This window comes from Globicephala melas, chromosome 2 (genome assembly GCF_963455315.2).
Source record: "Globicephala melas chromosome 2, mGloMel1.2, whole genome shotgun sequence".
NCBI lineage: Eukaryota > Metazoa > Chordata > Mammalia > Artiodactyla > Delphinidae > Globicephala > Globicephala melas.
The window spans coordinates 5,779,251-5,806,495 of record NC_083315.2 but is presented as its reverse complement, the minus strand read 5'-3'; the positions used below and the strand labels follow the sequence as shown (position 1 = coordinate 5,806,495).

Genomic DNA, 27,245 nt, shown 5'->3' with positions numbered 1-27,245 from the left:
GTGAATACCCAACTATTTAGCTGGGCTCTCTTACCGATTAGATTAGAAGGCTGACATACTAATCCAGTCATGAAATTATAAAGCTGGTCAGTTGATATATTTTGAATGTTAACGATAGCCGAGATAAGGCAGCAGCATCTCCAATTTCTTATCCACTGATCAAACTTCAAATTTCCTAACTCCATCCTTATAAATGTGGATCAGATTGTCTTACCAATGCTTAACAATGGCACCCTCAGAAAATTATTTCAACATTTAAGATGCATCGTTTCTACCTCCTACTTGCCTCTTTTGAACGCATGTATAGGCAACAGGCAGAAATAGCCATCCAGTTCTCTTTGATAAAAATCAACCTGTTTGTAAGAGAAAACAGAATGAGGATGAGAAGAAAAGTCAGGAAGTTAAAAAATTTTTTTTTCTAAAATATTACCTTTTAACAAAGATGGCTTTGTAGTTTTAAACAAACAAGCAAACAAATCAGCAAGTCACTATTTGTGGTATTTGCATGAAGTTAGAACTTTTCATATATTTGGTCTGAGAGAAAATATTTATTGGTCATTTTTGCCGTATCACTTTAAATAATACCCCTTTAATTAAAAAAAATTAAGATTGAACGTCAGCAGCCACTATTATAAAACTACTAACATTTAACCTAGTTTCTCATTCTCAGGAATTGGAATTAAGAGCCTTGAGTCATAATTCCAGTTCTGCCATTAACCTGCCATGTGAACTACAGGTCACAAACATTTCCATGGCCTCAACTTCCCCACGTGTAAAATCATTGTAACAATATCTTCCTCACCTAATTCACGGCACTGCTGTCATAAAACGAGGTAATGTTGGTGAATTTGTGCAAACGCTATACAAATGAAAGATATTATTATTATCTGATTATTGCCTTAACATCTTCCCAAATTGTCTCTGGTATTAAAAATGTTATGGTCATAAACATCCATAACAGTGCTCCGTAGTTGACAAAGAAATATTTCTTCTTGTGAATTTCATAGTTTAGATTTTATTTTGATGTAATAAAACGAGCATAATTAACTTTTATTGTGTGCATTATTTGTGGGAACGTTTTAACACGTTAAGTATAGCCATTTATCTCAGCACCACACAAGGATTACCAAAATGAGAAGTGCTTTCTTTAAAAATGGGGTGGGGCTTCCCTGGTGGCGCAGTGGTTGGGAGTCCGCCTGCCGATGCGGGGGACACGGGTTCGTGCCCCGGTCCGGGAGGATCCCACGTGCCGCGGAGCGGCTGGGCCTGTGAGCCACGGCCGCTGGGCCTGCGCGTCCGGAGCCTGTGCTCCGCAACGGGAGAGGCCACAACAGTGAGAGGCCCGCGTACCGCAAAAAAAAAAAAAAAAAAAAAAGGGGGGGGTGATTTCATTTGGAGATTTGAGTTTGGTTTTATTGCTGAGATTAATAAGATGTTGTTGAAAATGAAACTGTTTTCTTTCCAGCACTTCATATTTTTGCTTGGTTAAAGAAACAGCAGTAATATGATTATATGTCAGTAATTAAATATCTTTGCAGAACAGTATCTTGATAGCATATATTTAGAACACAGCCATACCAAAAACATTCAATTACATAGATACAGCTTTAATATTTAACAGCTTGTTTCTTAACGACCATCCTTCTGGTGAGCTGATGTTGACTATGTATAAAGGAAAGCAAGCAGCTTAGTGTCAAATTAAGGGAAGTGGAATATATTATAATGGTGCTTTTTATGTTTTGCTATTCTCACGTTCAGCCAAGTATAATGTTTTTATTTAATAGGTTTAACTATCGATTCATCTCTCTTATTTTTAGCAACAGGGGCCTTCAGTTTTCTCTAGACACAATGAAGGTTTATCCAGGGACCAAAGTAGGGAAAAAAAGGTCATTTAACTTAAGCATCATGGGGAAATAAACATGTGTAAGACAAAGAATAGGCATTTCCAATAAAATTCCCGGAAAACAACACGCTGAAACCACTGGAAAGGCATCTCAGGAAGTAGAGAAGAAAGCTACCTCATACTCGTTCTTAGAGATGGGAATAGCAGAGAAGCCAGGCTCCTGTTAGGAGCCCCTGTGTTTCCCTTTTACCTAATGATAAACGTGAATTTGTAAATAAATGGAACTATCCCTAATTTATTTATTTATTTTTTTATATTTTTTGATACTTTTTTTTTTAATAGTGTTTATTTATTTTTACTTGTGGACAGTTTTGCTTTATTTATTTATTTATGGCTGTGTTGGGTCTTCGTTTCCATGCGAGGGCTTTCTCTAGTTGTGGCAAGCGGGGGCCACTCTTCATCGCGGTGCGCGGGCTTCTCACTATCGCGGCCTCTCTTGTTGCGGAGCACAGGCTCCAGACGCGCAGGCTCAGTAATTGTGGCTCACGGGCCCAGTTGCTCCACGGCATGTGGGATCTTCCCAGACCAGGGCTTGAACCCGTGTCCGCTGCATTGGCAGGCAGATTCTCAACCACTGCACCACCAGGGAAGCCCTCCCTAATTTATTAATGGTGTACTTTGTTTTAGAAAGGAACCCAGCGTTTTCCCTAAATTTTGACTTTGATTCCAGTTTCACGACTCCTTACTGTAAGTCAGGGCTCAGCTCTTTCTACTAAAAACTAAGGAACTAGGCACGGACTCTAAGAGGTAGAGTAGAGATGCAGACGTAGAGGATGGACTTGAGATGCAGACTCAGATGCAGATTGACCTTCAACAACCCCAGAGAGTAAGGACGTGGCTCAGACTGTTTCCAGGTCCCCATAGCGATAATGACCAGGATGGTTCGGGGCGCAAGATGTCCATCAAACACTGACTCACGTCTCTGGTTGGGCAGAAGAAGCCAGTCTGCCAGTAGACACAACTGAGTCTGAAGTTAAACCACGGGGGTTAAAGTTCGGTGCCACCACTTACTCCGTGTGTGATCCGGGGCAAGCTGCTTAACTGTCCAAATCGCAGTCTCTTAGCTGTGCAACGAGAGCTACTAATGGTACCTACTTTCTGCAAATGTCAGGATGTTTAAGCCAGGTATGCAATTAGTGCTCAGTAAATATTAGAAGAACAAGGGTGAAACACTGCTAGAGAAACATCAAGCAAAGGGGAAACAGTACATGGCAAGAGAGTGCCTGTTTGGATTAGAACAAGTCTTTGGTGGGGAAGCCAGGGAGAGGGGGATGTAGACACAGGTGACTTTTACAGTAGTTGTTAGGAAGAGCACAGGAGACACCTCACCAGCAGGCTCTGGCTCCTTCGTGTCGACGACAGTTTCCTGGGGTTACCCGGGAATCAGAAGGTTTTGACTTAAGTGTCTTGTACTTCCTCTTGACCTTAACATATTGTGCACTGCTGCAGGCCTTTTGAACTTAACTATGATGGCAATAACAACGGGTGTAAATCTGGAGCAGACCACATCCTTTGCACGTGAACCATTGGACACAGTCCTCATTCCTCTGGTTATTAGTGAGCACTTGATAACTATCTGTTGAAGAGCTGATCTTCCTGGTAGTCCTGATGCCCAAAGCTCAGCTTCTCTGTACACGGGTGCTGAACTGAATCTCGGAGACGGAGTTTTGGTGAAGTGGAAAAGGAGAGCTTTATTACTTTGCCAGGCAAAGGGGGACACAGCGGCTCCTGCCTCGAAAAACTGTATGTGTCCCAACTTGGGGAGGATAGTGAGAAGTTTTATAGTCACGGTTCAAAGAGGCCGTGATCAGCTCGTGGACATTCTTCTGACAGGTTGGTGGGGAGTTAAGTGGGAGTCGGCATCATGAACCTTCAGGTTCCAGCCGGTCTGGGGTCTACATGCTTGTGGGCAGCACACAGTTAACTTCTCCCACCTGGAGGGGGTTTCAGTCTCTGCAAAACAGCTCAAAGATATTGTTGTGTGTATCCCTTGATGGGGAACCAGGACCCTGCCCCGAGGCTGCACTATTGTTTCTCTTAACTGTTTCTCCCTGGTCTCAAATCCCCTCCCTTCCCTAATTAACAACTGCGTGAATCTGCCCCGTTGGAACCCAGGGAAGGTCACGGAGGCTGAATGAAGGCTATTTGCTATAATCAAAGAAATGGGGGACACAGAAAGGCTTTGTGCCCAGGAGCCCCACAAGGCCCTGCTCGGTATCAGTTCTGTCGCTGTTCCGCTCTGTTATCTGTAGAGCCTCAAGTACCTTGTACGGAGGTGGCGGTGGTCAGAGGGTTGGCTGGCGTTCTTTCTAGCAAATGAGGGCGCTGAGCTCCCCCCCCGACTCCGTGCGAGGTCTGCTTTGTGGAGGCAGCAGCTCGTCAGAGGGAAAATGGGCAACGCCAACGAGAACTGCTTCGCTCTGTCCTTCTGCTCTATTCTCCATGCAAGATCGTAATCAATATCCTTTACAGTGAATGGCTTATCAAGGGCTGAAATGGGGAGACAAAGATACTTTCTTTCTGATTCATCTCTCAAGTACTCCAGCAGAGGGGATTCTGATAAAGAAGAGCAGTAAACATTCTCGTCAAACACTGCTCTCCTCCAGTCTGTCAGGAAGGGAATGAAAACGCTGCCATAGAAGCAATATTTCTATGAAATCCTCCCTGATTATTTCCACCAGGGTCTGCCCAGCTTCAAAGCCACACTATTTAAAATGAAAAGAAGAGAGGGCATTGCTATGAATAATGGTAACACGTAGAGGGAAAAGCACGGGAGAATAAGGCAGAGAGATAGCATTAAAATGCCTTTTCATATTCGACACAGAAGAAACCTTATCTTCCAACAACAACAAAAAGTCGGATGAATATGTAAGCTGCTAATACTTCGCTACGTCTGAGATTCCATCTTGGAGTGAAAAGGAATGATTTCATTGTGGCGTCCTGAAAAGAAACGTACAGAGCATGAAGAGGAAGTGTCCACTTAAAGACTGGACAGTGTTGATGATATCACATTCTGAGAAACTGTCTCCTGCCACCAGCTATAATAGCATCTCAGATTTCTACAGGGTTTCACACAGATAGAAAAGGTGGGAGTGGATTGTAGCTGAAGCCCCCCCCCCTTTTTTTTTTGGTGTTCTATTACCTCTGGTTTCAAAACAATGGAAAGAGTGAGGATGTTCTCTCCATCACAGACAAAGCCGAGGGCTGTTTCTAAGTTAGAGGTTACTTCAAAGTCATTAGAGTCAAAGGACTTTGAGGGAAGAGAGATCACTAAAGAATTGCAACTATTGCATAACAGCGAATCAGCTATCAACCCAGCAGAAATGAACAAGGTGAAGAGGGCTTCATTCATTTTGAAATAACTGAAATCAGACTCACTGGAAATAATTATGTGAAAACAGTTGGCTCCACAAAGAAAAACCAGGGTACTGAAATAGGCCGGTGAAGCAATATCTTGCACTCAGACCTTCAAATCACCCTAGCCCAGGTTTCTCACTATTGACATTTGGGGCCCGACAATTCTTTGTTGTGGAGTCTGCCCTGTGCCCTGTGGGAGGTTTAGCTGCATCCCTGGCCTCTACCCAGTAAATGCCAGTAGGAACCCCCTTCCCAGGGTCTCCGGACATTCACCAAGGCAGGGGAGGGAGGCAAGGCAAATCACTCCAGTAGAGAACCACAGCCTTAAACCCAGTCTTTTTTTTCATTGACCCATAGTCTGCTGTCCACTCAGATACCCCAGAAGACTCATCTGACATCATCACCAACTTCTCAAACATCACAGGCCTCACTTAAACATGTGCCAACCCATCCTAACCTTAGTGCATCAGCCTTTATTTCCATTTAGATGGTCCTTGAGCAGACCGCTTTGCTTTCTTAGGCACTGGGCTGACAACTCCACCAAACCGTTTTAAGGCCTCTAAAGGCACTTGTTGCAAAGTTGCTGAGTCCTGGATTCAAATCCTGCCTCTGCCACGTGGAAGCTGTGAGACCTTCAGGCAAGTCATTTTCTTTTCTGGGGCTTGGCACTCTCTCTCCCCGTCTCTCTCTCCATATATATATGCATGTATACTCAGAATAAAATTATATTTACCCTATAGCAATGTTGCTGATTAAATGACATTATATGCAAAGCCCCCATCAGTATCTGGATGTACTTATTTTACGATAGCTTACAAAGTTGGAAATACATTGCTTAAACATAAAGAAACAATTTGAGGGACTTCCCTGGTGGTCCAGTGGTTAAGACTCCATGCTCCCAATGCAGCGGGCCGGGGTTCAATCCCTCGTCAGGGAACTAAGATCTCACATGCCGCAACTAAGAGCCCGCATGCCACAACTAAGAGCCCACATGCTGCAACTAAGACCCGGCACAGCCAAACAAATAAAAAATAAAAGAAACAATTTGAGGGTAACAACAGGAGGCCAGTTGGAGCTGACATAGTATTTGATCAACTAGCACAAGAATGAACATTAGCAGTCTTGGAAATGAATGAGTGGTCAGAATGATAGGCAGGAACTCAGGTGGGTAGAGGTCACCTGGGCATTTGCAAGCAGCTTAATGATTATGATGGTCAGGGCCAGGAAATATCAAATTATGGCGTACAAAGATGGAAATGAAAAGAGCTGGTGTTGAGAGAAAACTACGTGTGCCTAAAATAGACACAAGTGAACCAAGGGATAGATTGGTGATCAATCCTTTCTTTCTTTTTTTTTTTTTTTTGCTTCCTTGTGTTTCACTAACCAACTATTTTCATTTCTAGCTAATTTGGAAGCTGTCGCCTATTTGTAAAAGAATTCCCTATTTCCTTTAGATTAATTTTTACCTGCTCAATGTTTCTCTGATTGCTTCATCACATCAAAATCAAAACATATTATTAATGAAATATGACATTTCTATAGCACCTGCTTTTCAAATACATGCAAAAACAAGTGCCTGAAAATGTCTTACTTGCCTATAAATTCATTCTAAACTATATTTTTAAAGGGAAGGTAAGTTTTAAAAACCCAATGAGTTTAAAGAATTAGATTTCAAAAAAATAATACAAACTGCATTGCACTGTAAAACTCATTCATAGAGTGGATTTCTTTATGTCCTGAATAGTACACTAACAATAATTAGGTAAGTTTGAAGATAAATGCATTCACAATCTTCCCTTTAAGTCCAATATTAGTATAGAATTTCACTGTTGCTTAATTAGAAGCTGAGCTGGTAGCCAATATATCATTTTATGTAACAATAGTCATGAGAGAAATTATTGTATAGGAATAAAATAATAAAGCAGTAGCTGACAACTGCATTTTTCTATCAGATGCATTCCTAATAGCTCTATACAATCACTATTAGACCAAGCCCCAGCTAGAAGCGTCGGGAAAATTAAAACAGACAGGCACCTCTTTAAGGCACTTGGTACAATTTAGTTTGACTTAATAGGGTCTGTTTCAGGGAGTCTGAATAGAAGTATAAGCAATTCCACCAAAATTTTCAGACCTTATTTGTGTTAGAAATGTCAGCTGCTTTTGACCATGTTGATCATGGGGTCCTTTAATTTGACTTGCACATAAGATTGGGTTCCTACCAGGTATTATCTTGTTTCTCTACACACTTTAATGTTTCTCCACTTTCATTTCAGTCTAAACAAATGCACATCTGGCAATAACCCACGGAATAACAAGGTTCCTCAAGTCATTATTCTGTGGACATCTTTTCAGGCATGTATTTTCAGTCACTATGTATGTCTTTCTCTGTATCCATTTTTAGGTGTCATGTATGTTATCTCTGTTATATCCAGTTTTATCACTGTATTTTCAAACAACTGCAAAAGAAATCTTGTCTCTATAAAAATTACAAATGGAGACAACTTATTTTCCATCTTAATAGAAAAGAAATCCTATAAATTTTACTATCAAATGCTGCCTCTGTTTTATATGTTTAGAACAGAGATGAATTTCACTTTTATTGCATTGTCTATTCCATTTTTGAAAGAGTTTAGGGTGCATATCCCGACTGTGAAACTTTCCATAGCAACGAGATATAAGAAAGGAAACGGCTTTCTTTTGCATTTTCTAGGCTAAATGGCTGTGAGCTACTTTGATTTTGGCCTTTGAAACGCATTCCTGCAAACATTCACAGATAGGACAAACCCCAAAATTTATTGTGTGTGTGTCTAAATCAACTGAGTCAATTATTTTCATTTTCAAACTATATTTTAATTATGACTAGTGTTAGGGACTGAATTTCAAGGAATTAAAATTATTTTACTATGTACTCACATGAGATAAGAGACTATTTTCTTTGTATATAATCTGGGGGATAGAGAAATGAAACAGGATTAAGGAAGCTCATCTCTCTCTCCCTCTCAATCTCCCTCCCCATCCCCAGGCGCATGCACACAGGCGCGCGCGCACACACACACACACACACGCACACACCTACATGACCCCCAGGATCTGAATCATGCTGGGATTTGGTGGGTGAAGGAGGGAGTGTGGTCGAGTGTGCGTATGTCAGGGAACATAATGGTCATTGTTGATGGTGTTTAAATTTGGGGGGAAGTTCACAGTTCTAAAATCTCAGACCTCAGGACTTCCCTGGAGGTCCAGCAGTTAAGACTTTGCCTTCCAATGCAGGGAGTGCAGGTTCGATCCCTGGTCAGGGAGCTAAGATCCCACATGCCTCGTGGCCAAAAACCAGAACATAAAACAGAAGCAATATTGTAACAAATTCAATAAAGACTTTAAAAATGGTCCACATCAAAAAAAAGAAATCTTAAGAAAAAATAAATAAAATCTTAGACCTCACTGTTGTTGTGTTGTTTTCCCTCCCTCACTAGACGTTTTGTCGTCTATGAGCTGAGAAGCCTCGCCAACTGCAGTAAGGGTCTAATGACTTATTAAGCATTTTCTAAAGCCTGAAAAGTCACCCATCTACTAGCAGTAGCCTCCCGGGTCCAACAGTGCGGCCAAGAAATCCAGATTCAACATTCACACAACCTGGTGCTCTTTTGCAAAATAGTTCTCGCAAAGCAGTGCCTGGAAAATGATATTTAAAAACGAGTAATTGCATGATCAAGGAAATGGGGAAGAGTAAGCCCTAATTTTCAATATTTGTGAATAAAGGGAATTTGTGTTATTCAAATGTAAGGAGCTAATAATACCTCTAGAGGGTGATGCTTGAGAAATCTGGCACCAAAGTTCTCTGTTTGCAGAAAGGCATAACTCACGCAATCCACGTTTATACAGTCCTTGTTTAGCAAAGGTACCTATTACATATTTGTTGATGTTTTCTCACCTTGTGTTGTTGATGCTGTTTTGTTTTTATATGAAGAACTCCCAAAGCACAAGGTTCTGTTTCATGTTTCTCGTGAAATATCTATTTACTTAAACATGAAAGTCTGTTAAGAAATAAAGAACATGGAAACACACACAATAGAGAAGAAAAATTTACTCTGAATCAAAATATGCATGTTCTCAACTTAGTGTTAATTGTTCGTATTAAAAACTGAATGGATACAAAAATTTAATTAACAATATGTGCATAAGGTACAGTGAATGACAATAACATTGACCACCACGTGCCCACCACCCAAGATAAGGAATAGAATGTTTTTGGCACCTCTGAGGGCCTCTGTGCATCACTCCATGACGTCATACCGCTCCTCCCTAGAGGAAACCACTACCCTGAATTTTGGTTTATCCTTACCTTGTTTTGGCACATATGTTGATACTCTCAAACAGTGGGTGCTTTAGTCGCAAATGTTCTGAGTTGATATAAATGGAATCGCTGTCTGAATTCTTCTGCAACTTGATCTTTTTCACTCAATATTATTTTCTGAGATGCATCCAATTTGATGTGTGCAGTGATATTTTATTCTTTTTCACTGATATATAGTACAGTTACATTATTTTAAAAACCACACGAGATGGAAAATTGGCTGTAAAAAGAAAAATGCATCTTCAGTACTTGTTGTTTGAGAGAACTTCTAGCTTTATTTCCATTTCAGCCTTTGACTCAACTTTATACTTCCCCTGGAGAAAAAGAATGATATATTATTTCTTAGTGCACACAGAGAAGTTAGAGATTATTTTGCTCAATTCTCTCACTTTATGTATGAACTGCCTGAACCCTAGGTAGCTGAAGGGACCCTTGCAAGATTACAGAACACTTAGGTCTTTGGGCATCTAACCTCAGCCTATATTTCATATCTCTTCAAAAGAAAAAAGAACTTACCCTCTGCCATTCTCTTGTACCTTCTCTTTTCTTCAGGAATAATTCATCAAGATACTAAAAGAGGGGTTGTGTCTAGACTCATTTCAAAGTGACCGTAGGTCCCGATTTTCAGAAAAAATACGATGATTTTTCTACACTTGGCTAATATTCACCGTGTGGGAACTGGTAGGAGGCAAAGCCTACTTGACACCACAGGAGCCCCAAATACCAAATATTCACTTTCACCACTTCCCTTGCAGTCAGGCATTGCTACACATAGGTGTCCTTGATCTGTCAATACCTAAACTCTTGACGTTGAATTGGGAGCAAATGACTTAAATCCTTTGTTGTCAGTGGCAACAACATCTAATTTTCAGAAGTAATAATGGCAGATTAGGCCCTCCCTGGTGGCACAGTGGTTGAGAGTATGCCTGCCGATACAGGGGACACGGGCTCGTGCTCCGGTCTGGGAAGATCCCACATGTTGCAGAGAGGCTGGGCCCGTGAGCCATGGCCGCTGGGCCTGCGCGTCCAGAGCCTGTGCTCCGCAGCAGGAGAGGCCACAACAGTGAGAGGCCCGCGTACCGCAAAAAATAATAAAATAAATAAAATAATAACGGTAGATTAGAGCTACATATATACAAAGGTAAGAGAAACATGAGTTAATACTGCAAAAATTTCCTCAGCTGCCAGGTAAAACTACAGCAAGTTCCACATTAATTCATGGGTATCTTTAGGGCCACAAATTAGAACAAGAAGAGAAGCAGGAAAAAGGATGTTCAGCATTGCTGAGAAATGTTATTTCCCGATGCAACACTATATTGCCCTGATAGTATCTGAGAAGGCTTGGACATGTTAATTTCTCTCTTCTTGTACCTAAGTGCTTTGGCTGCCGGAATTGTCCCTGTGCTCTGAAGCAGTGTCTGTCTCTCATGCTGGCAGGGACGCCACCCACAAACATTTATCAGGAATGCCTGCCTTTTGTTTCAAGGATGTAGAGCAAGAGATGCGAAGTGCTTTCGCAGGGCCTGAACAGTGTTAGTGTCAAGAATGGGTGTCAAGAAAAGACACTAACAGTGTTAGTGTCTTAGCATCAAGAATGGATAGAACAGATGTGAAGAAAAGACACTCAACATCACTAATTATTAGAGAAATGAAAACCAAAACTACAATGAGGGGCTTCCCTGGCAGTGCAGTGGTTAAGATTCTGCCTGCCAATGCAGGGGACATGGGTTCGAGCCCTGGTCCGGGAAGATCCCACATGCCGTGGAGTAACTAAGCCTGTGCGCCACAACTACTGAGCCTGCGCTCTAGAGCCTGCAAGCCACAACTACTGAGCCCACGTGCCACAATTACTGAAGAGTGCGTGCGTAGAGCCCATGCTCTGCAACAAGAGAAGCCACTGCTGTGAGAAGCCCGCACACCACAACGATGTGTAGCCCCCGCTCACCGCAACTAGAGAAACCCCAAGTGCAGCAATGAAGACCCAACGCAGCCAAAAATAAATAAATAAAATAAATAAATTTATTTTTTAAAAAACTACAATGAGGCACTACCTCACACCGATTAGAATGGCCTTCATCAAAAAATCTACAGACAATAAATGCTGGGGAGAGTGTGGAGAAAAGGGAACCCTCCTACACTGTTGGTGGGAATGTAAATTGGTGTAGGCACTATGGAAACCAGTATGGAGTTTCCTTAAAAAACTAAAAATAGAGCTACCATATGATCCATCAATCCCATTCCTGGGCATATACCTGGAGAAAATCATAATTTGAAAAGATACATGCACCCCAATGTTCACTGCAGCACTATTTACAATAGCCAGGACATGGAAGCAAACTAAGTGTCCATCGACAGAGGAATGGATAAAGAAGATGTGGTACATATATACAATGGAATATTACTCAGCCATAAAAAAGAACAAAATAATGTCATTTGCAGCAACATGGCTGGACGTAGAGATTGTCATACTGAGTGAAGTGAGACAGATAAAGACAAATATCATATGATATCACTTATATGTGGAATCTTAAAAAATGGTACAAATGAACTTATTAAGAAACAGAAATAGAGTCACAGATGTAGAAAAAAAACCTTATGGTTACCAGGGTGGGGGGAAGGGAGGAGGGATAAAATGGGAGATTGGGATTGACATATACACCCTACTGTATATAAAAGAGATAACTAATAAGGACCTACTGTATAGCACAGGGAACTCTACTGAATAATATGTAATGACCTATATGGGAAAAGAATCTATAAAAGAGTGGATATATGTGTATGTATAACTGATTCACTTTGCTGTACAGCAGAAACTAACACAACATTGTAAACCAACTATACTCCAATAAAAATTATTATTATTATTTATTTATTTATTTATTTTGGCGGTACGCGGGCCTCTCACTGCTGTGGCCTCTCCCGTTGTGGAGCACAGGGTCCGGACGCACAGGCTCAGTGGCCATGGCTCACGGGCCCAGCTGCTCCGCGGCATGTGGGATCTTCCCAGACCGGGGCACGAACCCATGTCCCCTGCATCGGCAGGTGGACCCTCAACCACTGCGCCACCAGGGAAGCCCAAAAATTATTTTTAAAAAAGAACGATGTTTACAGTTATGGGTCCTGCACTGCCAGCCCTGAGCACCAGACCCCACATGTCAGGGATGCCTGGATGTTCTTTAACGTGTGTGTGTGTGCGCGCACGTGCGTGTGTGTGTGTGTGTGTGCATGCGTATGTGAGTGCAGGAAGTGGGGCCCTTTGAAGGGCAGGACCTGGTGCAGGGGCTCCTCTGGCTTGGATCGCAGGCGACACTATCCGTGACAGTGTTGAGAGCATGACGGCTGCTCTATAAAAGGCCATTTGCCTGAGGAGAAGAGTGACCATGACGTTCTTCCCAGACTGCTTCTGTGGTCCTGCTCATTGCTTAGTCTCCCTTTACTCCTTATTTACGGGCTTGTCCCCCACCTTCCTGACAATCCTTGTTGTTGGATATCCATTCATACACATGGACACTTTACTACCTAAATCCACCAGGGTTTTGCACAGGTTCTGTAACATCTCAATATTCCATTGATACGACAGGCACTTTTGAATTTGCTAGATCACAAAATCCAAGTGACTGCAGGTTAGATCAGCTAGATCAGCTAGAAAGTTTCTTTCCTTTTCCTTCCAGGTAAATAGGTGTGGAGAAAGAAAATCTCCCTGGAAGTTTTCTGTGTTTCCATAGCCTTTTAAGACTCTTCAGGGGATTTTGATACGTAGCCATTTGTCTAGTTAATTGCCCTGATTTGAAAGAGTACTCTATTTTCTTATCTTCCCAGGTGGACCAAATATAATAGTTACAGCTCTTGAGTAGGTCTCTAGGCTAAGTCAAAGGTGTCTTGAAGACAGGAGTGCTAGCTCCCTAGATATTTGCATTTCAAAGAGGAATGGCCCCCAAGAGGCACATGAAAAGATGCCCAACATCATTAATTACTAGAGAAATGCAAATCAAAACTACAATGAGGTACCATCTCACACCAGTCAGAATCGCCATATTAAAAAGTCTGCAAATAACAAATGCTGGAGAGGGAATGAAGAAAAGGGAACCTTCCTACACTGTTGATGGGAATTTAAGTTGGTGTAGCCACTGTGGAAAACAGTATGGAGGTTCCTCAAAAAACTAAAAATAGAATTACCATATGATCCAGCAATCCCACTCCTGGGCATATATCCAGACAAAGCTATAATTCAAAAAGATACACGCACCCCGATGTTCATAGCAGCATTATTCATGATAGCCACGACATGAAAACAACCTAAATGTCCATCGACAGATGAATGGATAAAGAAGATGTGGTACATATATACAACGGACTACTACTCAGCCATAAAAAAGAACGAAATAATGCCATTTGTAGCAACATGATGCAACTACTAATTATCATACTAAGTAAGTCAGAAAGAGAAAGACAAATACCATATGACATCACGTACATGTGGAATCTAAAATATGACACAAATGAACCTACCTATGAAACAGAAACAGAAGCATGGACATAGAGAACAGACTGGTGGTTGCCAAAGGGGAGGGGTATGAGGGAGGGATGGAGTGGGAGATTGGGGTCAGCAGATGTAAGCATTTATATAGAGAATGGATTAATAGCAAGGTCCTACTGTATAGCACAGAGAACTATATTCAATATCCTATGATAAACCATAATGGGAAAGAATATACAAAAAAGAATATATACATATATGTATAACTGAGTCACTTTGCTGTATGGCAGTAATTAACACAACATTGTAAATCAATTATACTTCAATAAAAAAAAAAGGAATGGCCCCTGGAACTTAGAGAGTTCTCAAGGTCACAAAAGCAGGGACACCCAGGCTATCAGGCTTCTGGAGAGATTTATGTCCATAGTGGGACGAGGGACCTGACACTCATCACATCACCTCAGGGGTAAGACTGTTCCAAGAAGAATGGATGAACTTACTATTTACTATGAGGTATTTAATATGAAATCCCTCTCTGATCCAGAACACCAGTGTGCATATTCAGGGTAAATTTGATGACAATGAATATTAACAACCATGAGATATAGGCAGGGTCGGTCAAGTGCATTTTCAGACCCCTACGTCAAAATAATAAGGAGTGGGGTTGGTGGTGAAGGGTAGGAGGAGCGGGGGTCGTGGTTTATTTATTTTGGCCGCGCCCTGCAGCTTGCGGGATCTTAGTTCCCTGACCAGGGACTGAACCCAGGTCCTCGGCAGTGAAAGCACTGAGTCCTAGCCACTGGACCGCCAGGGAATTCTGGGCATCGTGATTTTTAATCAGGAACATTCTTGAACCTTATCCCAAATCAACTGAATCAGAATCTCTCGGTATGGGACCCTAAAATCTGCATTTCAATCAATACCCACCCCCCTTCCCAGTGATTCCTTTGCCTCCAAAATGCAAAGGGAAAACATTTATATGAAGACAGTGGCTCCAACCTGAGATCTAGGACACTTGGAATTCTCTGGGTCCCTTTCTGCAAGTCCATGAGGCCAAAACTCTTCTGATAAAAATACTCTGATGCTATTTGCCTTTTTCTCTCTTATTCTCTTACAGGCCTACAGTGGAGCTTTTCAGAGACCACATGCTGTGTGATGACTTTGCTGCTCTGACAGCTCACGGAAAGTGTATTAGGCACTCTTGTGTCCTAAAAAAATTCCCAGTTTGAACTTCTAATATGATAAATGTTGAGAGAGATAACCGACATAAATAAAGGCAATTTGGAGTCCTCAATAAGGTTTAAGAATGTAAAGGAATGTAAGGAATCCAAGACAAATAAACAAATCCTACACTTGTAAGCTGTGTAGGACCTAGAGGTTCATCCCATCCAGCAGGCATTTGCACTCTGAGATTAGCTTAAACCCGTGAGCCTTTAATTCGTAAATATACTGGGGAAACACTTTGTAGATTAGAACTGTTTAATGCCAGTGGGGTACAGGCATACTGCATTTTATTGCAGTTCACAGATATTACATTTTTTACAAATTGAAAGTTTGTAGGAACGCTGAAAGTCTATCAGTGTCATTTTTCCAACAGTATTATTATTTTTAAAACATTTTTATTAGAGTATAATTGCTTTACAGTGTTGTATTAGTTTCTGTTGTACAACAAAGTGAATCAGCTATATGCATACATATATCCCCATATTCCCTCCCTCTTGTGTCCCCCTCCCCACCCTATCCCACCCCTCTAGGTGGTCACAAAGCACCGAGCTGATCTCCCTGTGCTATGTGGCTGCTTCCCACTAGCTATCTGTTTTACATTTGGTGGTGTATATATGTCCATGCCACTCTCTCACTTTGTCCCAGCTTACCCTTCCCCTCCCCGTGTCCTCAAGTCCATTCTCTATGTCTGCGTCTTTACTCCTGTCCTGCCTCTAGGTTCATCAGAACCTTTTTTTTTTTAGATTCCATATATATGAGTTAGCATACGGTATTTGTTTTTCTCTTTCTGACTTACTCCACTCTGTATAGCAGACTCTAGGTCCATCCACCTCACTACAAATAACTCAATTTCGTTTCTTTTTATGGCTGAGTAATATTCCACTGAGATTAATCTCCAAAATATACAAGCAGCTCATACAGCTCAATATCAAAAAAACAAACAACCCAATCCAAAAATGGGCAGAAGACCTAAATAGATATTTCTCCAAAGAAGATACACAGATTGCCAACAAACACATGAAAGGATGCTCAACATCACTAATCATTAGAGAAATGCAAATCAAAACTACAGTGAGGTATCACCTCACACTGGTCAGAACAGTATTATTTTTTAACTGAGGTAAGTACATTGTTTTCTTTAGACATAATGCTATTGTATACTTAATAGACAACAGTATAGTGTAAAGATAACTTTTTTATGCACTAGGAAACCAAGAAATTTGTGTGACCTGCTTATTGCAATATTGACTTTATTGTGACAGTCTGGAACCAAACCCACAATATCCCCAATGTCTGCCTGTGCTCCGTCACCCCTTCACTTTCTATCGTCGAACAAAAGGATTAAAAACTCCGTACTCCTTTTCTGAAAGGTCACTACTTGCCTGGATTAGACTGAATGTTCACCAAAACTCATTGTGGTCAGTTTCAACGTGTTTGGTAATTTTTAGCAACAAGCAACCACTAATAACTTCTGTTTAACTCCACGTTAAGCAGAAAACCTTTATATTTCAATCCTTATTAGACCACCTTTCCAAAATGCAGTCATTTCTTTCCTTAGAAGGTAAACAAAATATTGTTTAGTTTGTTCTTATTAATCCAGGGTCTGCCAGTGTTTTAGGACATGCATTTAGAATTCCAGTTCTTTTTTTTTTTTTGGCCACACTGCAAGGCTTGTGGGATCTTAGTTCCCTGACCAGGGATTGAACCCACGCCCTGGCAGTGAAAGCATCTAACCACTGGACCTAATTGGACCATCAGGGAGTTCCCAGAACTCCAATTCTTATGCTGGAACATGACTGCAGAAGGCACAGATGAGTTGGTGGTGTACCGGAATGGAGCCATGGTTTTGGTCTGCTACGTTTTTCTAAATAGAATAGCTTTGCTCTCTTACAATTTTCCCCTAAAAGCAACTTGAATTAGAATAATACCAACTTGATCTACTTTGTATTTTTCTATTATAAGATACTTTCACATCATTATAATCCAAAAAAACTTACTATATGCTCAGAATATATTCCCATCTACAGAGGGGTAAAGCGAGAATCAGTGGAGTTCATTAAAGCTTTTAGTTAGCTGAGTTCCGTGTATTTTTAAATTTAAATTTAGTTTTTAAAAACTACGTTTTAAAAAGTAAGCTCTTTCTCTAATCTACTTTTATTTGTAACACTTGAAATTTCTGAGCTATATATATATATATATATATATATATTTTTTTTTTTTTTCCCCATATGCGGGCCTCTCACTGTTGTGGCCTCTCCCGTTGCGGAGCACAGGCTCCAGACACGCAGGCTCAGCGGCCATAGCCTATGGGCCCAGCCACTCCGCGGCATGTGGGATCCTCCCGGACCGGGGCACGAACCTGTGTCCCCTGCATCGGCAGGCGGACTCTCAACCACTGCGCCACCAGGGAAGCCCTGAGCAATATTTTTTAAAAATATCATGCGAAACGCTAAGGAAATACAAACAAATATACTTTTCCATTGATTTAGGACAGATACTAAGATTCTAATGTGTATCTTTTTCTCTAATTCTGTTTTTAATTCGTATTGCTTTTGGTTTGCTTTTGAAGGACAATATCTTTCTCCCCAAATTCTCAAGTAATGTTCAAGAAAAGTACTATCTGATGGTGAATGTACCTTTCTTCAGTAAATTATTACAGGATTATTCTTTTTATAAGACAGTGCATGCTACTTACTTTTCAATAGATATTATACATCCTACAGTAGTTTAAACTGAAAAGCATTTATGCTTCTATTAATGTTCCTCTTTCCAACTCCTTTCCAAATTAACTTACAGAAGAAAGAATTTACTGACACCATCTGAAGCAAGGTTCCGATTCACCAGGTAACACTAATCCCTTAGGTAAAGAGTTCGAGGGTTCTCCAAACAGATGGGGGAATAAACATGGATCCTAAGTGAACAATGCCTCTGTTACTACAGGAGAGATACGTGACTTCCTTCACACAGCCTCTCCATCTTAACACCAAATAATGAAAGAAACCGTTCCAAACAAAAGCAAGCCATTTCACCTACATGTAGACTTGGACAGTTAAGCTTTGAAATGGCAACTTGATTCCTAGACACTACCACATTCCCCCTGTACACTACCACAGTCCCTCTATATACCAACATACCCTATGTACTACCACAGTCCCCCTATACACTACCACAGTTCCCCTATACATTACCACAGTCCCCCTATATACCGACATACTCACCCTATCTACTACCACAGTCCCCTATACACTACCACAGTCCCCCTATATACCACCATACTCACCGTATACACTACCACAGTCCCCCATACACTACCACAGTCCCCTATATACTACCACAGTCCCCTATACACTACCACAGTCCCCCTATATACCACCATACTCACCGTATACACTACCACAGTCCCCCATACACTACCACAGTCCCCTATATACTACCACAGTCCCCTGTACACTACCACAGTCCCTCTATATACCAACATACCCTATGTACTACCACAGTCCCCCTATACATTACCACAGTCCCCCTATATACCGACAGACTCACCCTATATACTACCACAGTCCCCTATACACTACCAACCACAGTCCCCTATACACTACCACAGTCCCCCTATATACCACCATACTCACCGTATACACTACCACAGTCCCCCTACACTTGCCAATGTGCAGCAAGGAAAATATATTACATACCCCAGTTTTCTAGATCACAGCAATGACTGCTGCTCCTACAGAGTCTGAGCTGGTGAGAGTTCTATGCTCAAAGGAAGAATCCTTGATATCACAGATTCCTTTATCCAAATGAACGGAAATGGTCACCGTTTGGCACAGGGAAACCAATGAAGCCTTTCTTTGTGGCTACACATTCCACCCAGTCCCATGTCTTGGATGTGCTGCTGCAGAGGGCTCTGAAAATCTGGGATGATGCAAAGGACACGTAAATGATTTGTCTGAATAGACTTAACACCAGAATGGGTCATCTATTACAGTAAACTGGATAAGAAAACCCACTACTTACAGGTAGAGAAGACAGCAATTCACACAGTGCGAGTTTAGAAGTATTGAAAGACTAATTCCAAAACACTTACCCAAGGTGCCACCATGGTATCTGAAATTTACACCATCAGAAAAATCACTACTTTGGGTTAAGGAGGTGTATCTCTAAGTGTGCTCTCCACGGAGCATTAATAGGTGTTATAGTAAGAAAAAAATATACACAAAGACTTATATGTTCATTAATATTCATAAATGTGGGTAAATTTCAGGTTTAAATAAATAGCTGCCTTTATTGTCTAACTTAACCATGCTTGGAGAAACCACATAGTGTTCTGAATCTCCAATAATGCGACATAAATAAGTAGTATTTTCCAAACTTGATTGACCATGGGACATGTTTTTTTTTTTTTTTTTTTACAGTTTATCTTATTAGACTGCTTTTTTTGTCTCAGATTAGAAAATGCAACTTTCCCAGATGACCCCTAATAGCACGCAAATGTCCTAACTAGATGGACAACTTATGAAGCCATATCGTTCATGAATATTTGAGCCTGGATTTTTTCTTCTATCAAAATAATTAGCTGCAGAGAACAGAAACTTGCAGTGACAAGAGATTTACGTCTTGGTGTGACTGAAAAAGAATGGGTGATACCTAGAGGGCGCTGGAAGCAGGGGAGGAGTACTGGTGGGCAGGTAAACTCAGGTGCAGAGCTACCCAGTAAGAACTACTCCAAATCCCAGAGAGAGCAAAGAATGCATTAAGTGGAGTTCAGAGAGCATGAGTGAGAATCACCAAACAGACTAAAATAGAAGTGAACAGGGAAAGCAGTGGGCGGCATTAAAGGCAATTTTGGTTCATGGAAATCTTTTGCCTAAGACTACCCTTACCAGGAAAGAAAAATTTCACTATTTCTTATTTCCAGAGGCAGCCAGCTATTAGAGCTCTCCCTGCCTGTAAGCCCTCCGAATGTAATCCTTTCTGCTTTCATCCATAAATGAGTATAATTACAGTGTGCAAAAGAGAGGAGACCTTCAGGAATACAAAGTTAATGCCTAACATTCAATACACTTCGACTTCTCCAAGGCTCTGAAGTTCAACACCACCCATATTTGAACTCCCCCCTTCTACGGAAAATGGGTTAAGTTACTATTTTAAAACCATTCCTCAAAACCACACAATTTTAGATTCTGTATTTAGAATTTTCTCCTATAACAAGAGTCAAAGATTCACCTCCTAGGGGAAGCACCTATCTTCATTCCCCGTGGGATATTAGTTTCTACTGTAAAGTGAAGTTCTGTTCAAGACTCTGAATTAATATGTTAGCACCATTCTAACTTTAAATTTCTCAAATATTTGAAACGATGAGGGACTCGCTTGAGCCTAAAAGCCACTTTTCTATATTGCCTCTCATTATAACTGAAGATAGTTCAAAAGGCGGTGGTGATGGAGGTTTCATTTGGGAAACGTGCCTAACACGTTAACATCATATTCAACGAACACATGATATCTGTTGGGACTGTTACTTTGAACCGGATCCTTTTCCTGCTGAAGGAAAACTGTGTTCTGACATAGCAAGCATTTATTATTTCTTCCACCTACTTAATGTCATGTTTTCCACCTTAACACTCACAGTCAATGAAATATTTTCATGTGAGCTTTCTACTGCCTGTCAAAAGGTGTCATCTGCCTTTATATGATGTGCTAAGATATTTGTACCTTATCAACTGTTAATTAGCATAACAGCCTGCAACTTTTTTTTTTTTTTTTTTTTAAATTCAGTGCAGTTCTGGGTGCCTCAGCTTAGGTTAAAAGTGCCGGCTGACAGAACTACTCTCCTTTCACACTTACTACAGGTTCTCTGGATGCTGACAGAAACATTTTTTTTTTTATGGTGATAAGTCAGGCTGTCCTGTTATCTAAAAGAGGAAAGAAGACAGGCAAAAAAGTTAGGGAAATGAACATTGCCATAACTTCACCCAGGCCAGCAGCAAAGTAATAGTCCCATCTCTGAGGGGTCTAAGTGATATCTTATTCCCACACGATTTATTTTAAAATATTCAATTCGCTTGATGTTAAAAAAAAAAAGTATGTTGTTTGCTATTACTATAATAAATGATGTGACGAAGAGTAGCTTGTCCTTTTATATAAGTCCCTGATTGATCTCAAATCCTGTCTTTTCCACTTTTATTCCTCTTCGCCTATCTCCCACTGATTAGAATAATCCAATAACGCTGGTTTAGGACCACAAGTCTCTGCAAAACCACAGGCACCGCTCAGGGCTGGTGCACCTTCAAGGTCACGTGTGATCAGTGAAGAGCCAGCCTAGGGTTTCATGCAATCTATGGGCAAGAAACAACTCCAGAACAAGGCAAAGGAGTTCTAGGCAACCTTTGAGGAATTTTACGGCACAGAGGAAATTTTTTATTCTCAGTAGCACTTGGCCGCTTTTGCACAAAGCATGACATAAACGACTGTCTTAGGGCAGGCACACAGAAACCACCAGCATCTCCATTCTGAAAGCTTTGCCAGTGGCATCACTGGAACATGGTTTCCAGAGCACACAATCAAAGGCACATAGAAATGTACCAACATGTTACAAAATAAGACAACCAACATTACTTTCAGGCCATTGATACCAAAATACTGCTCCAATCAAAATAAAGAAACAAGTTCATTAGCATCGTTGCCTTTTTCTTTTTTTTTACACAAAAAGCGAAGCCAGCACTTGCCTCCAGGGTCTTCTCTTCCCCATTCCCACTCCATTCCTGACAAAGTCACAAACTTTCTCATCTCATATCACCATTGGGTCCGAACCTCTGGTTACCAGGTTTCTTTCTGTTGAATGACCTAGATTAGGATGTTCAGTTGGGAGAGCCCAAGCAGTATGAAGATGGAACACCGACCATCTGTGCTCTTCCTCGGGTGCCGTGGCATTAACCGGGTTCCAGTGTGACCTGCAGTGGATCCGAAGTCTCTCCTGGCGCCCCTCCAGCCTCAGGCTCTCCAGAGCTACCCCTGCCCTAATTCTGGCAGGCGAGCTGATGAAGCCAGAATTGCTCTTATCAACTTCTTATTCTCTCTGCACAACTTTCTCACCCTACACCACGCCTATAAAAAGGGAGTCTTTGTGAGAAGGACTGTGTATGCACTCACCAGGAAAAGCTTGGGATCTCTGATTTAAAGAGCAGTGGAGTACATCATTACCCTCATCCCAAATCCCCCAAATACAAAACAGTCCTTCTTGCAAATACCTGTTTTGTGACTCTGTTGCGCCTCCGTACGCTCAGGCTCTGAACGTTATAGAATTTTGAGTGTTAACGTTAAAATAGTCTTCTCAATATGTAACGATTGTGGACATTATTCCTTGGGGAATTATAATTCTTGTAAGACCGAGACCAAGTCAAGCTCATTAATTGGTTATGGAATTTAGCAGACTATGTGTTTAAATCTTCTGTTGAGGGATTTTTAAAGTCACGTCTGCGTTATTTTCCTCGTCTGTGAGAAGTAAGAACCATCATTAGCTAACTTTAGAAAAACAAGGAATATTTGGGCAAAACTGTGTTAAGAAATATGGCATTTGCTGTCACTCTGTGACTCTGATTTTTTAACAGTAATATTTTTCCTACTCTTTGGAATCCTACATCCAGGAGATGGTGATGGTGGGTGTGCCTGAAATACTGGGTGTCTCTAAGGATAGACAGGGAATAATTAGCATAAATTCAGGAGCGTGGCTGCCCTGCGATGGGGGTGAGAGGTAAAGAGACCATAGAAGAGGGTGCAAGGGGCATCTACAGTATCGGTAATGCCGGGTGGTGGGTTCACAGATGTTTATTTTATTACTAGGCTTTTTACCTTCCATAATATTTATTGAATGTATTCTTCTGTGTCAATTAAAACTACCATGTGCCTGATATTCAAATAGCACTGCCTGTTAATGTTTCCACACAACAATGCACCTTATGTTAAAAAAGATAGTTCTTTATTAAAATGACCATACCATCCTCACATCCTATTACCACGTAAACACCAGAATAATGAAATGCTGTATTTTAAGGAACGTTAAGAAAAAGAATGCCAGCTTCTAAAATAGAAGTTTTCCGACTACATCTGTTACTATTAACACATATTCTAACCTTAATCTCGCACACATGCCGTGATTACGGGGTGCTTTCTGACTCACTCTGCTTCTCTCAAGTTAAAACCTTCCTCGGGGACTTCAAACTCTTGGAGTTAAAAGCCCTTTTGAGTTTGCATCTTTCTCAGCAGTCGGTGATGTTTTAAAAAATCCCAGTGAATGTCCTTTGCCTCCCTCCAGAAGGAGAGGGGTGGATACCAGGTTGTTTTTAAGATCTTCTTCTGGCTCTAAACATCTCTGATTCTGTGACAGTCAAGGAGTGTTCGCTTTCTTTTCCAGCTTCTCTGTTCTCAAAGTATCGCTTCCTTCCCCATACAATCGAAGAAAAAGAAGACTGCTTGGAATTAGGAATTACTTTACTCCCTGACTTCTCACTGCTTTACTCTCCAGTGTGACTAACCAGCAGAAGACCCCCTACGCCCTCCCACCCCCTACACTCTCCCCTACAAACACGCACACACACACACGCACACACAGTAAACTCAGAGCCTGGACTCACAGACTCTCCAGCTCACATTTAACACTGCTTCTACTGACCTGCGCCCCATACTCTTTCCCTTGTCTGAATGACAAGAACTAACATTCCTTGATCCCTCTGCTATGCCTTGTGCTAAGAAGCTGACTCGGATTACCGGGTAGTGAGTTCTTAGCCTTTGGGTTTTGGAGTCAGCGAGTCCTAGATTTGAATCTCAGCTTAGCCCTTTATTAGCTATGACACCTTGAGCAAAAAGATGTCACATCTCTGAGCCTCAGTTTCCACATCTGCAAAATGGGGATTATGCAAGTAAAAATCTTACAAATGTTTACAAAGCGCTACTAGAATAGAGACTGGCACACAGATTGTCGATAAATGACAGTTATTTCTACAACTATTATTCGCCTTACTGCCAGCGCTGCTACGCTGACCGTTATTTCTAGGTTTTTGCTCCTTGGCGTCTTGCCCAAGGCTCTGATACTGGATTTTCCTGCCTCCCGCCTGGGTTTTGAATCCCTTCTCCTGACCCTTTGCTTCCTGGGCTTCTGTCTGATGCTCCTTACATGGGTGGTCTCTTAGAGCACTGCACCCTGAGGCCCACCTACCCTCTCATCTGAAGACACACTATTTACTTCATTCTATTTCCTGTTTCTTCTTTTCCCCTTTTTCCAGTTCCACTGAGATCTAATTGACATACAGCACGGGAGACGTTTAAGGTGTACAGCGTAATGATCTGACCTACATGCATCATGAAATGATGATCACAGAAAGTTTAGTGAACACGCATCGTCTCACATAGATACAAAATTTAAAGAAATTTAAAAAATAGTTTTTCCTTGTAAATAACTCTTAGGATTTACTCTCTTGACGATGTTCACATACAACATACAGCAGCGTTAACTACGTTAATCGTGTTGTACATTGCGCCCCTAGTACTTATTTATTTTATAGCTGGAAGTCTGTGCCTCTCGACCCCCTCCATCTAATTCCTCCCCACCTCTGGGGATCCCAAGTCTGATCTCTTTTTCTGAGTTTGTTTGTTCTTGAAGTCTAACTGACCTACACCACTACTTCTCTATACTTCAACCATAATTACCTCTCCTGTCTAGCAAACCTCCCAGTCTTATTCTGAAGACTCCAGGTAAGACACCTTCATATAGGGTATCACTTAATCCACATACAAACCCTATGAAGACACAAGGTCTCTGCCATCTTCAACACATAAACTCTACCTCTGGTCCTAAGACAGCTTCTTCAACTCCCATCTTCTCCCAGTGGGATGGGGCACAAATGAAATCTGCTAATTCACATGGCCTTTCTTAACTGCAAGAGAGGCGGTGAAGTCTAACCTTTTTTATTTAAATTTTATTTAGTTAGTTTTTTGTTTATTTATTTTTGGCTGTGTGGGGTCTTTGTTGCTGCACACGGGCTTTCTCTAGTTGCAGCGAGCGGGGGCTACTCTTTGTTATGGTACGTGGGCTTCTCCTTGCGGTGGTTTCTCTTGTTGCAGAGCACGGGCTCTAGGCTCGCAGGCTTCAGTAGTTGTGGAACACGGGCTCAGTAGTTGTGGCTCGCGGGCTCTAGAGCGCAGGCTCAGTAGTTGTGGCGCACGGGCTTAGTTGTTCCTCAGCATGAGGGATCTTCCCAGACCAAGGCTCGAACCCGTGTCCCCTGCATTGGCAGGCGGATTCTTAACCACTGTGCCACCAGGGAAGTCCAGTGAAGTGTAATCTTTAATTGGGTGGCCATAAACCCTGCTAAATTATTAGCATGAAAGAAAAGGAGAACGGATCTTAAGAACAACCAGCAAGCTGCCCAAGGAAGGTAATTGTGTTTTCATTTTATATGAGGACACCGTGGCTCAGGGAAATGAAGAGGTCCCAGGAATTGCAATCAGGTTTATCAGACTCCAGAGCTACCGCTGAAGGTACTGTTTAGTTCTACCTGGTTCCCTGTGTTCACAGAGAATGGAGCTGCCTCCAGCACATTCTGTCTGGAGATTCGTTCCAACAGAAGGCCCTGATTTCCCCCCTTATTCTAGCTAGAAGATGGAAGCAAACTCTTCTCTTCAGTTATTTTAGCCACAACATGATTTTTACATACCCTAGTATATTGTTACTTCTCTTAACAATATTTACTAAGCAATACACAATTTTGCCAAGTACTCATAGGAAAGAGTTCTTTAGCGCAAGGTTGCACAGGCTGTGTTCCTTACATAGCACAAAATATTTAAAACCAGTATTTAAACAAGGTTTCTAGAAAGCAATTTTAACTAACTCTGTGGCAAAAAAACTACAGACACACAAAATTTTAAAAGATCCTGAAATAAAAACACAGAAATTATTCATATTACTTAAAGGGGAAAAAAAATGTCGAGTTATTTGAATTAAACATTCAAGTCATCCTTTTAATGTTTGCTTCAAACCCACATTGTTCTGTTTTTCAACACTGAGAAAACTACCATTTGGCGTTCTTCACAGACACACATGCCTGGACTTAGAGTTAATGAAGAGCTTCCGTGCTGAGGTTTTTTTTTTTTTTTGAGCTGGGGGAGTGGGGTTTAATATCATTCTGTTTCTCTCAAGGCTGTATTTGATATTAGAGATCAATAATCACATTATCCTGTGCTGATAGATGCCTCTAACACAAATAATTCTCTAAAGGATTTGGAAACCATCATGGAAGGCATTTCATATTAGTTATTAATGGCTGGCTAAATGAGGGTGCTTTTCAATTTGCATATGGAATCTCCTCACCCTCTTACCAGGACAAATACTACATTAATCAGGGTGGGCTATCTGCTTAAGAAATAAACCCATCTCAGTGGCTTAAGACATCAAAAGGACACTTTTCACTCACATTTCCTCATAGTTAAGGGTGGTAGGAGGGCTCTGCTTCACATGGCCATTCAGATACAGCCCCCTTCTCGCCTGGGGCTCCACTCTGCAGGTTCCAGAAATTCTCTCCATCCTGCCCATGAGTGGAGAAAGAGTGGAGGATGTTGGGTAGGTGGGAGGTTTTTGAGAGGCCAGTTCTAGAAGGCATACCATATCCTATTGGCTGGCACTCAGTGGCAGGACCACATCTAACTGCAAGGGAGCTTGGGAAATGTAGTGTAGTGACGTGTCCAGCAGGTAGAGGATTAGAAGGAAATGGGTTTAGGGAGCACCTAACCACCAAACATCACTGAGTCTCTGTCACAAATACCGAAAGAAATTGCTAGGCCAGGAAAAAGAAAAAAACCCAACCTCCCTCCCACCAAAAAAAAAAAAAAAAAACCTAAAGAAACCCCCAGGCAGTTCACTTTAAAAGTTTTATTTTTTT

At 41.4% G+C, this 27,245-nt stretch overlaps 1 long non-coding RNA gene across 1 annotated transcript in view; it reads right to left on the bottom strand.

The window, feature by feature from the left end:
• LOC132594501 (uncharacterized) overlaps positions 1–26,902 on the bottom strand; it is a 204,645-nt gene extending 177,743 nt beyond the window's left edge. The window contains exons 1-3 of the long non-coding RNA XR_009560677.1: positions 26,781–26,902; positions 9,603–9,834; positions 9,192–9,294 (exon numbers count right to left, since the gene is read on the bottom strand). This is a non-coding gene — a long non-coding RNA (uncharacterized lncRNA). The remainder of the gene's footprint in view (positions 1–9,191; positions 9,295–9,602; positions 9,835–26,780) is intronic.
• Positions 26,903–27,245: the final 343 nt, after the last annotated feature.